The sequence below is a fragment of the Pleuronectes platessa genome, chromosome 1 (assembly GCF_947347685.1).
Source record: "Pleuronectes platessa chromosome 1, fPlePla1.1, whole genome shotgun sequence".
NCBI classification, from domain to species: domain Eukaryota; kingdom Metazoa; phylum Chordata; class Actinopteri; order Pleuronectiformes; family Pleuronectidae; genus Pleuronectes; species Pleuronectes platessa.
In genome coordinates, this window is record NC_070626.1 from 24,111,355 (window position 1) to 24,124,813 (window position 13,459).

Consider the following 13,459-nt stretch of genomic DNA (forward strand, 5'->3'; position numbering starts at 1 on the left):
GACACTGTAACCATGGCATTGTCTTGTTGTTGCCACGCATCACACAGTCAATCAACCTGGGTGAGAACAGGCGGTTACAGAGCGTGAATCCTTTTCACAAGGTGTAAAGGTTCTATTATAAGCCTCATGCATGAATCAATGAAGTGATCTTGTTACCATCCAAAGTTTGAGTTTCTTACATTAGCACATAATTAGATCATGTGACCGATCACGATTTTTCCACATTGAAACGGGTTTGAAATGAAACACGGCACGTAGCAGCTGGATTTAACTGTAATAAGCTGCATCCTATAATATTCTGTTCCACTCTGTGTTAAACTACTTTCCAAACAAAAGGAGACTCTTCCTTCAGAGATCAGAACATCCAGACACCAAACAAATAAAAGTAGTTGAAAACTTTATTTTTTTATGTGTGTTGCTCTTCATTTTTGTCTGACAAGTCACCGGCTCTTGGGGAGATCTCCAGCCTCGGGACTCAATATCTGAGCCGCAGACACTGCATCTGTATCACGACCGGTGAGTAATTCACTCAGCCTTCTGTCAACAATCCAAGACATAGCTTTGAAAAACAATCTGGATGCCACAAAAGACTTATAAATCCAGAGAATAGAGCATTTTTCATTTGTATCCATGACCTAACACGTATAAAATAGTACCTACATTGCAATAAATCGCACTTGAAATACAAAAACAGCCTTTCTTTTTCATGCACCCCCTTTTTATAATTCATTTATTGTGTTGGCTCATCCCAGGAATACTTTTAACAGTTAGAAAAATCTGAACTGAGCAGTTTAAAGAGGCTTAATGACCCTCGTGCAGACATCTTTATGCTAAAAAGCATCGATCAACCAAAAAATGATTTACCTATTTTATGTTGACTTTAAAACAGATTCAATTTCTTGATTTTATAATAGATCCAGTCCCTTCACCTAATCTGCGTTGGCAAATCAAGCAAGTTTCACAAACTCTTGTCCAACGTGTGTGTCTCTGTCTTCAGTGCAGGTGTCAGGACAATGAGCTGCTCCAGAAACACTTACCTCACCTGGACAGAAAGAGATGCTCAAGTTCTATGGTTGAACACACAAACACTAACAACACACACAAATACACAGCAACCCCTCAGATGAACGTTTTGATCATATTCACGTCCTTTGCCTGTGAGTGAAGATCAGCAGCCCTTTAATGGAGCTCCCTCTGAACCTGCCTGCCACTAGATGGCAGTGAAGCACTGTACCCGGTCCACGCCCGGTGCCATTATGTGTTTGCTGTTGTCACTGTTGGTCGGCTCCTATCTTATCTTCCCTTAGATCCTTCTCTCCCATTGTAGCACAGGAAGATAAAAGCTGCCGGTGCGGACCGGTCTCATTTAGGGATCTGTAGCCGCTGACAGCACATGGATAGTTGGAGCAGAGATAGATAAAGTGAGATAGAGGGAGGAGAGGAGGAGAGGAGGAGAGGAGGAGAGGACATGTGGAGAAGGAAAACCGAGGAGCGATGGGAGAGAGGAGTGGAGAATAATTGGCGTAAGAGTCGCTGCTAATGCGGCCTCATCTTCACCGTGCTCTTTTCTTCGAGCACTACTTCCCCCCCCCGTCCGCCTCCTTGCCTGTTGACCCTTGTTTCCAGCCCTGCTCGCCGCTCTCCTGCCTCCCCCCCACCCCACCACCCCCTTTCTTCTCCTTGACTCTCTTCTTCGCCACGCTCATTCAAAGCACTTTCTGTCCTCTTTCACCTTCTCAAGTTTTCCCCCGTCCCCGCCCCCCCATTCGCACACTTTGCTTTCTCGCCTTTGCATACAGCGCCTCTTGGTCGGTCTTCAGCTGACACCTCTGGGGAGTGAGCATCAGGGACGAGCACCTAGAGGTCGAAGGGCAAGAGAGAGCTCCCACAGGGACTTCTGCTCAGCCCCCGACCCCCTCTGCGCCCCCCGGCTATCTGGAGTGCTGGACGAGGTGACTGACCGTGAAAGAGCCTCAAACGTGGTCATAAACAAATATCCTTTATCATTTGATGAAGCTGTTTTATGTTTATAATGAATATTTTCTAAGATACTGGACCTATTCCTCTTATTTCTGAGCTGAGTTTGAATTAATGGGTTCCCTGCTTCGGCCTGATTCTTTGTTCCCGTGGTCACGAGGCTCTCTGCACCTCAACACATGCACCCGGGATATTACCCTTCTGCAAAAGCACAACTTTGCATTAGCCAGGCAGCATGAATGCGGTGGTGTCCCTTTGTGATGCAAGGCGGACGCTAAGAGCTCTGCAGATAAATAAGGTGACATTCGGTGATTGTGCTTTACGGCATTAATTTAGCGCTCCTAACTATCTCATTCTCTCCTCCTCGTACACGCCTAGCGAGAAAGCTTCTGTTTACATGTGTGACCCCAAAACATTAAACTGTGAGATAAATTCACGATATAAAAAAGAACCGTAATGTTGTGTTTGCGAGCCTGTGCTGTGCATTAGGCTCTTTTATGGCAACAATAACCCGCAGCCTTGACCTACAGCAACACACGAAGCACACTCCCCTCGGCTGCTCCATACACATAGGACACACAGTCCTCTATGTGCTGCTGCGTGATTGGGATTTGTGATCTGTATGTGTGGTCATAAACATTTGAATAAGCAGATACTATAGATGTAGGTGACTCTTCTACACTGATGGGATTTAATCTTGTTTGTTCCATCACTATTTTGTGTTTAAAGGGAGAATCTTGCATTTGTAGATGTTTTTAATTCACGATGAAGCTGAAAATTTAAGCAAAACAAAATCTGTAAAAGGCAGAACTCCAAACTGCTAAGATTGACATTGTTCTACCACACACACACACACACACACACACACACACACTAACAGACAAACAGACACACACAAACATCCCCGTCCAGATGGGTCCCCCCCTTGTGAGCAGTATGTAGGATTCAATTATGTCTGTATGTCTGTGTGTGTGTGTGTGTTTGTGCTTCTGTGTGTGTGTTTGTGCTTCTGTGTGTGTGTGTGTGTTATAAGGTACATTTCTCTTGCAGTCCACCCTTAGGCCCTGGGCTACATTTGCTCCCATCCATCAGCCAGATGAGCTGTGTCCTTTTAACATTGCTGACAGCATAGGAAAAAAATAAACTCTGACAATATATTTATTTGTAGATTAGAACCCAAATCAATAACCCCTTTGGAGATGAAGGGTAATGTCGCTGATGGAAACAGCCGACTCTGAAATTAGAATTTAATAACGACGACTTTGGATTTTTTTTCTTCCAACAAGGGAAAAAGTCGCAATTACTCAAACTCTCACTGTCGTCACATTCATCGTGTTCTTGTCAAAGTGTGTGCTTCAGCGGCAGCCAGAGCTACATGCTGCACTCCACTGTACCACAGTGTGAAAAACAGATAATGTGCGTCTGTATTAATTTGTGTAACTTGCTGCAGTGTATGTACAGAGCTGGACATGTGTGTATTTAGTGTGTGTTTCTCAGCTGTCACGCAGCACACTCTATTACCTCGTACAATTGGTGCCATTTGTGCTCCGCCGTCTTCTGCGAAGCAGTTATTTGTTATTCATGTTGAGGTTTGTGAATATATCTGATAATTGTTGTGTGGGGGGGGGGGGGGCAAGCAGTGTTAAACAGATGTTTACAAGCACAGCATAGCAAATGTCTTCTCCAGTTAAAGCTAAGAAACGCAGTGCGAGCTTGGGAGAACACATTGTGTTATTTCCAAATGAAACCTCACTCTTTAGATGTGCAGTGTTTCAGCGAAATATAAACGTATGTGATGCATTCGATTTGGGGGTAATGGTTCTGCTGATTCAACGTATCTGGAGAAGGTTTGAGATGTGCACGGAGGACCAGACATGAGTGAGCTCATGTGAGAACACAGCAGGAATGTTTCCAGAGAATTCAGGGTGAGCGATTTGAAACGTTTAGGACGTTTCTAACACACGATGGATTGCGAAACTGGGAGAATACAAATATCTCAGGTTGGAAAAGATGAAGACGATGCAGACAAAGATGTCAACTTGAAAGGAAAACGAGATTCAAGAGCCCTTGGCAATCAGGGCCAATGCCGGTGTGGATGTGCTGTAAATAAAAACACTGTGGCTCCCGCAGCAGGATTTATACGTCATTTCTTGAATCTTTCATCTCATCTGAATGTTCCAGACATTTTTCCTTTGTTGGGAGCTCATCTGACTCAGAGAATCTCCTGTTGCATTCCTCATTTGTGAACAGCAAACTCCGGAAAATGTCCAAATCCAATTTTCCAGAGTTCATATCTGGCACTAGCTCCTGGCATAAGTGTGTTTTACAGTACATTTTATATGTATATACATTTTGTAAATACATTATTGGTATTATTATAATTATTTTTTAATATAAAAAAGACATTTAACACCTAACATATTAGCGAGAAGTCTCTAAAACATGAAAATCACGTAGGCCTCCAGTGACTAAATTGATTTAAATCCATTCAAACTGGCCGGCAGCAACACACACAAACAACATGCAAGATGCAAGCCAACCACAAAAGCTTCTATTCAAACTGGGATCCTACTGCCAATTAGTAGAACTTCAGATATAGATCATGCCTCTCTCTAGTTAATTACCGTGTCTTATCATGTTGCTGATCACACTTTGCTTCTAATGAAATAAAAAAATAAAAGCACAGTGCTGTAAAGAAACACCAGAAACATTTCCATACCCATAAATTGCTTGTCATTTTTCTCCCTTTAAAAAAGAAGCCATTGCCCACCCACCATGCCCGGGCCGTCCACACCTTTCCACCTCAGTGGTGCTCACCAAACAACTCCTCTGTACCCTGCAGCCGGCGGTTGCTGATGTGCCTCTATTTCCATCTCGATTCCCATTTGCTTTCAAGTGCCACTACTTCCCCAGTCTTTGAGTCTGTCCGTCTCCCTTGGGGGTATGCACATCTCCGGAGCCTCCCCACATTCCTCTCCCTGTTTCGTTTCACCACACACTTTCTTAAAGGTCAGGCACCGACGGGGCCGTAAAGATGGAGGGAGGTGGAAGAGGGGGGGGGGGGGGGGGGGTGAAGCTGTACCTACATCGTAAACAGCCCAATCACAACCTGAAGGACAAACGTTACAATGGTGGTGTCACTTGGTCAAGTGGATTCAGTCATGGTGACCGTCACCTAAAACCGATGCATGGTGGCATCACTGGCGGTGTTGGAGACCCGGAAGAAAATAGAACAGGTGGCGATACAAATTTAAAGACACATCGAGTGGAGAAACGCAATTGATCTGAGGTGTGGTCATGTTGGACAATATTTCACTTAAATATTTTGTTCACATAATTTACATGTGGAATACAAACGTGAAAAGAAATTCATTTCTCAAGACATTTCAAATGAATGCAAACTAACACAATAATGCCGCAAACAACAGCCTCAAAAATAATCCCAAACTGTTGAGACTTCAAGGTCAAAGTGCAAAGACCTTTATTTACCAGAGATCAGAGATAATCTAATTATTTTATAGTTTGCATTTAAAGTTCATAAAGAATTTTCTTGAATCTCCTATTAAAACAATATAAATACAAGACCAATGTCCATCAAAATATATATGACTGCACAACGATGAATCTGATATTTGTCATAACAAATATAGATGTAGGATAAATGTTGTGTTGAGAGATGGTTTTTACAGTAACAACTATTTATCCCTTCTGAGAAACCATCAACTATTTTGCTGCCAAATGAGCATTAACAAAAGCTGCTGTGACTCAGTGCAGGCAAATTAATGAGAGAAATAAACCAAATCCTCCATTAGAACGTATCCATTCAAATTTAGCACAAATATTAACAGAATTTTATAAACAGAATTTTGAAAAGGAAAAATGCAAATTCACGCTTGTTTGCATCTATTTCGGTTTTGCAGATATTCTACGTGGGTTCATGAGATTGGAAAGTGGTGACAGCAAAAAATGTTAAATAAAAAACTTTAACAACCATCTGCTGAAAAACATGTTGATCCACAGAAATAATACAATGTTCCCTCTGTGAGTGTCACTGAACATAACAACCCTTACTATACTTAAAGCCCTGGATTCCATTAGAATGTACAAGAAGGTGCTGTTTTCTTTGTTCATGTACTAAAAGGGTCTAAAAGTTCAACAGCTCTTGTCATTAGGGTTTCAGATCTGTGCTTCTGTGGTTTACAGGCTTAATGTTTGTTATTTCTATTCTAGGTAAACCCCCCCTTATTCCTTTTACAGCATGTGACCATCTTCACCATATCTCTGCTGTTACCTCTCCCCCGTTTGACCTTGTATCTTCGGTTCTATCCTTTCAGCTCTCTGTCTTTACTCCATCCTCTTTATCATTCCATTCACCCCTTTTCCTCCCGTTGCATCTCCACATCTACAGCTCTGTTCTATTTACCGTTGCTGCCGAGTTTCTATCTTCTCTCTCTCATCCCTTCACGCCCTCCAGACAATTCCCCCACAGTCCCCTTTCCAACATCTAGTTTTTTCTCTCTATCACCGCTGATCTACCTTTCACGCTGGGCTCCTACACGGTCTGATGCCCTCCCCCTGTGTTTATGCTATATGTGTGTTATTTGTATCCCCCACCTGCCATAGTGAAACCCATTGCTTTGTGCAAGGCCCCACTGGCTCCACCCAAACCACTCACTATTCTGGCTGTCACAGAGGCCAGGCCACTGAAGATTACACTTCACTGAGCAAGTAGCCTCTCTGCAGGCCCATTCCCAGCAGATGTGGTTAATGCAGCCCATTATCACCGCACCCCCGTGCTTTCTAGTCATGTCTCTTTTTCCACCACATTTTATCCTTTTATTTAAAGTTACAATCTGATATGTAAAGATAGGTCATCTTTTGTAAGGGCAAAATGCTGTTGTTTTTTCCTTGTCATCCTTTTTCTAGGGTTTCATTATGGTGGCCATTATTATCACCTGCGGCTGCAACTCATATTTCTTTCAGATATTTTTTCCTTTTGGTTTTCCTCGTGGTATTGTTATGGTGCTTGTGATCTTTTGCACTTCAAAACCTAAATATATAATTTCATTAATTTACTTCTCTGATCTCTTGCGATGTCTCCATGTTATTGAGTGTATTGCATCATTGTAATAGGTTGCATCCTTTTATCTTTGAAATGTAAATTCAGAAGGAACACGTAACACGAAAACCCTTAAATGATACACTGCAGATTCAAACGACAACATTTGCTGAGCAAAGTGGCATAAGGATTTTTTATTTTTTTTTAATTAAATTTTCCTTTCATCTGGAGTGGCAAAGATTTAATGAAATCGAAGTCGTCTGCATAAAGTGACAATCAATACTATTTGTGTAGTAGTGTAGTACTCTGAATAAACTATAGTTAATCTTCACACCTTAATGCTAGTTTTGGACACTTGTGAACATAAATATGGTTTAAGAATAACAGCTAGGCTTTGGTCTGGTATAATATTGTATTCAGAAACCATGTGCTTTTTAGAATCAATTCAAATCAACGGGGAGAAAATTCCGGATGAAGTTTTTGAAACCCTCTGTATTGGTAAATACACCGCATGTTGGGATGTTGACCTCCATCTGTATTTGTGCTTATTTCTTTGCGCACAACATGGTTCCCCTTTGTTGTTATTGTGTTATTGTCTGGGACGTATTTGTAAGTTTTCGGCTCCCTCTCGAAATCGGACGTTCATTGCAGAGGCCGCCCGTTTCAAAAGGTCGAATGCAGGAGGCCTGTGGCCTTGACACGCCGGCGTTCAAGCTGTGTCGGCCAGTTGGTCAGGGCACCGAGGTTCCGCCGCTCACATCACCCTGTTACCTCCTCCCGGTATCTTACAGCTGAAGCTTCGAAACACTTTAGAGGACATGCTCCTCCTCACCCCACCAGATGGCCGGTACTTCTCCTCCTATTGAACTTCCTCGAGCTGAACCCACGGTCCCGATGAATCTGACGTTACAAAAGTCGTGCTCCGTTCGCAGGTGTTAAACAACGCAGCAAAATCAACACGTCTTTGTGTTTGTCTTTTTAAATGACTTTAGGACTTTGTAAATGTTGTTTGGCTTCAAAGTTGTGTTTCAAGTCTGTTTACTAATTCAATCCCTTGAATCCACCATCGTTTCAAAGCTTTATTTTTGGCATTGAATTATTTCCCCTGTTTCAATTTAGAAAAGAGTCGCTATGAAGGAAGTTATTTTGGTAGCTGGTTAAAAAACATATGCCTGCCTTGATTAAGTGGCTGGCATTGAGTTAATTGTGGTATTCCCAACTTGCTGACCCACCTCATTCCGCTGCAGCAACCCCAAGTGTGAGGCTGGTTTGGACTTGAACTACCCTTTAATCCTAACTAGTCCCCGAGAGCTGTTGACACTCCTTATCCAGTACTGGGAGCAGCGTGAGTTCACCGCTGGCATCGCCACCCTCGCCATGGCTCTGACTACCAATTACAATAAAATCTTTGTTTTCCCAGTGGAGATTCCTCCAACTTGCTGGGACCTGTACCTGGCAACTGTTGCTACAAAGCAGCTGATTATGAAGCGTGGCCATCCCAGGGAGACGGGGACGGTCCGCATCCCTCTTCAACAACACAATGGCAAACCCGGTTTAGCATTTTAAATGACTGATTATAAAGGAGCTGATTATTTTCTCTGTCTTGCTCGAAAAATATTATCCCAGTTGACGAATCCACAATCGATCCCATGTGCACGCATCCAGCCAAGCCGCATTTTGTTCTGCCTTTTTGGATCTCCTGGTAGCAAGGGGACCAGCCACGTCTCCAGACTGCTTTCAATGAAGTGAGTCCGAACCATCACCGCAGTTCTGGCATCTCTTCTCCAGATTTGTCTGGTGTATACTACATTTCCATGGCAGGTATCGCTCTGCCATTTCTCAACCAACACATGTGAGCTGAGTCAAATAGATGCTTACTTTGACATCACTGTAGCTTCAAGACACAAGATGCACTCTGTACTTTTTTAGGTGAGTGAATAATTGTAGCAAACAACTGACCAGTACCAGTATAGTCACTGGGATTTGTTTGTACTGGCTGTACATCGATTCTTACAAAAGATAGATTCGTGGGTTTGGTTATAACCAAGAGAATCTGGTTAATACACGTTGGAACAATATTTTAAGTGAATTCACTGCAACTTGGATAAGAAGAAAGACACCATTAGAGATAGGACTGCTCCATCCATGTAGCTCCAGATATTAATGATGTTTAAAAAAAGATCCTGAGGCCACTTATGACCCGTGTTCATGTTCAGTTTAATTCCGTGCACCACTGTTAGAACAGTTGCTCTCTTACAAGACATTCATGCTATGCCGCTGTTTGAAGGGCGACCGGATGGTGGAATCCATTGTGATGACATTAAAGTCATCTTGCAGGACGTTTGTTGTAGAATATATTATATGCAAAAGGTTGTTTTACTTATTAATTATTATGTCACAAAAAGACTTTCCATCTGTTGCAATTTACCTCCATGAGTGCATATTGCAAATTTGATGAAAATTGTCACATACTAATTAAATGCGTGTGTGTGTTTGTATGTGTGTGTGTGTTTGTAAGTGTGTGTGTGTTTGTGAGTGTGTGTGTGTGTGTGTGTGTGTGTGTGCTGGGTAACGGGTGAAGTGAAGCTGCCTGGTGAATGCCAAAGTCGAACAGTCCTCTGAAAGACACTTCTGTTGCTGGTTGGCTGGTTGGAGATGACACATGGGTCGACAGCAGACGGGCTTCGAGTGTTCTCCCTCCTCCTTATTTGCGGTTTCCATTCGCTGTCTTTATATTTCTCTGTCTCTGTCTCTCTTGTCCGTCAGTGGCCTTCATCAAGCCCACTGTCATCACACCTTCAGGCTCAGCGCTCAAATCATCCCTCCAACACACGTCCTCTCCCGGGTTCCTCTCTTTTTTTTGTGGAGTTTTGCAACCTCATCCTTCAAATGTGCACTAACTTCACAAATAAATAGAAAATAAATCAGTTTTACGTATTTTTTAAATAATATATTCTGTAACTTTTACATTTTTCTTCATTTCTGCCAAGTATGTCTTTTTTAAATTTGTCCATTATCCGTTCATGAAATTCATATGATTAGAGTAATAGGCCTGCAGTACAAATTTGAATTTCAATTGGAACATTGGAACACAACAGGTAAGTACTATAAATATGACTAATGATTACTCAGAGATTTGTTCTAAAATGTACTTCAGTGTATTTGCTCTAAAGTTCAGCCCAGAGAGGCTCATTCTTCAATGTCACTGAAGCTAATCACATTTGGAGCTACGTTTTCTAGAGAAAACCATGATGTAGAAGCAGTAACAGTTTGAGTGATTCCCCAGTAAACCAACAACAAGCTATCGTCTCAATGTATAAGACGAGGTAAACAGGGTGAGAGTGCATGTGCCCCTTCGGTGGTGAGGTGCTCAGCAGGAGGTGGATGGCCCAGTCATAAGTATGATGAGAAGGCAGAGAGGTGGCTTGGGTCTCCCCAGGCTTATGCAGCAATGTGCCGGGTTTGAAGTGTTGCTGGATTCACTCTTTGATGGACACCAAGATGAGCCAATGGCAAATGGAAACCTCCCACTTGCTTAGCGAGTTGCAGGCAGTGAATGGCCTTTGCCTGTGCTATGTGACCTCTGGTGTTGGGCATCTGAAACAGCTGAGTCACGGATCAGGACAGGGCAGGCTCGAAAGCATGACTCAGAGACACCTGTGAAAGTTTAGAAAAGTTCACCTTTAATAAGGCAGGAGGAGTCAGGGTGTGGGGCAGTGGGCAACAGGGCGGCAGGTTAAAGGTAAGAGCAGGCAAAATCCAAAAATAGGCGGGTTGATTGAAAACTGGGGGGGGGGGGGGAGGAGAGAAAGACCAAGAACAGACTAGTTGGTATAATGACAAAAACGTGAGATATGTATAGATGTAAATATTTCATTAATGATAGCAGCAACAGTTGATAATAATAACACAGAGAGAGAGAGAGAGAGAGAGAGAGAGAGAGAGAGAGAGAGAGAGAGAGAGAGAGAGAGAGAATCCGAAGGAGATGGACCTGTGAGGCAAAGAACTGCCCTCGTTCTTCGTTGAGCTTGTATCTGCATGATTGACAACATGGCCCCGCACATCATCCTCCGCTCATCCGCACACATCAGTCACATCGTGGAGTGCTGAAACAGTGCAGAGTGGGTGGTGAGCGTTGTCACTCAACGCCAGCAGGGAGAAGAAAAAGAGAAGTAAAAAGACAGGCAACAATTGTGTCCACCTCGGCACTACAGCTTGAGACAGTGTAGTCAAGTGGAGTTTGGAGAATTCTGGAGCGAGGACAGCGAGTGGCAGATTTCTCCCCTCATGTCATCGTTCGACTGTGTTGTAATGAGTGATCGGCTGTCGGACAAAACAACGTTGCAGCAGATGCAGGAAGGAAAGAATCTACAGGTTGAGCCCAAATAGTCACTGCTGCAGGAAGAAGTGTGTGGGCCTGAGAACGAGTGGAAACCTGCTCAAGAAGTTTCCATTGATTCATCATCACAGTTCATAAGTTTAACTTCATTGTATGCTGACTTTTTAGCAAGAGCCAAAAAGTCAGGCAATGTAAAATATTATTTAACCAATGGAAAGCTGGAAAATTCTGTGAAAAGTTAAAAATGAATCTTATCTTATACATGTCATTTCTTTGGTCACAGAATTGTATTGCTCACTACATAGGAGCTTCTTGCTGGTTTAAGAGTGTGTCGTGCATCTATACTTTACTTGTACACTTAAAGAAGTCTGCTTGCATGAGCCTTCATATGTACCCCTCTTGCGTGTAGAAATATTTATTGTTCCAAAATAGTTTTTAATTTGTTTCTACTGTATAGCGAACTTTGCCAATGCACACACCGGTGTGGATGTCATGGGAAATAAAGCTGTGAGGAAGGTATTTCATTAATAATTCCTGACTTGGCATGGACCCATATGGCAGCAGTCATACGTGCATTCATCCTGCAACAATTAAAGTAAAAGGAAATCTGCCGTGGAGATGAGATACAGGATGTTGCCTCACTATTGCATCTTTTATTTAGTGCAAAGTGTGATATATGTGTTAAGTCCCATGTGTAATATAATTATAATAGTCCAAAATAAACACAGATGTAATATATAGTATCCGACTAAACTTGAGCACATTTCTAAACGAGCACTAAAACATCACACAGATTTCCTTGCGATTAAAAATGCTCTATTATCACCACTGCATAGAGATAAGAAGAAACGAATGGGCCACATCAGCTCAAGGATCATTGACGCTCATGTTATATAAATGTATCTGACAGAGCTGCATTGATTTTATCTGTATGTGTGCACAACCTCTGAAAGCTCACGGATTCAGAAGGAACAGATGAAACCGACGATCATAGGACACAACGAGGAGCTGTAAAGCAATGGTGGAATTTTTTTGAGGAGAGACATCAAGAGTTTGTCTGAAACTACAGGTGGATGAGTGGCTAGTTCTCCCGGGCGGCCACTTTTTCTTCTTTCTTAAAAAGCTACATTATCACAGCCTCCTCCACCAGCACCATGTTTGCTGTTGTTAAGGGATATCCTCCATCTTGTTCTATGCTCTGAAATGGGACAGTTAGTTTAAAAAGACACAGAGGTAAAGATGATCTGATCCACTGAGTGGCCACATGGCTTTCATAGTGCTGCCATACAAGCCAGTAGCCAGATTTACCTTTAGCCTCAGCGTACCCTCCAGTTCAGCCTGTATCGTGGATTAAAAAGCCAAAACACTTGATGACACTGAGGTGCACAACTGAGGTTATGCCCCTAACATCCGCTGGTGGCTGTTAGCTGGTAACTTACGCTGTCCGAAAGACCTTCAAATGTACAGGGTAGATTCTCCATCTAGTCCTTTTCTAAAATGGATGACATAATAGAAATCCCACCATGAAGGATGCATGGAAGCACGTGAGCAGCGTGGGGTTATCTTTATTTGAAATTGACGTATCTCAGCTAATTTACAGAAGCATAACTGAACCTTAAGAGGTAACACACCGTATTGAATTAATGTGACTTCAATATGAACAAGAAAATCCATAATCAATAAGAAAGATGTTTCCTAGTCACTGACTCAAGGGACAAGTCACTGTTGCATCACCGTGTTAACAAGGCTTTTCCCCCCCGAGATGAGCCTGAGGTCATTGACTAGGAGCTGCGATTGGTTTCCAGGGGTTGATGTTGCAGTCACGTATCCAAGACAGTGAAAGAAAACGCCACCGGTCCGTGATGTCACTGACCTCTATTTGACCACATTGTCCTGTAACATGCAAAACCTCTCTTCCAAGCAGCACAGCCATCACTGTCGTGGTTGTGATGGTCCAGAAAAGAATTGCAATCAGTCATACTGTGGTAAACTGTGGCAGCGACCGTCCCAGTATTTATCACCGCAGGCCTCTTTCCCAGCAAACACTTTGGCCGCACAGGGAAGGCACAGGTGGAGCTAATGGC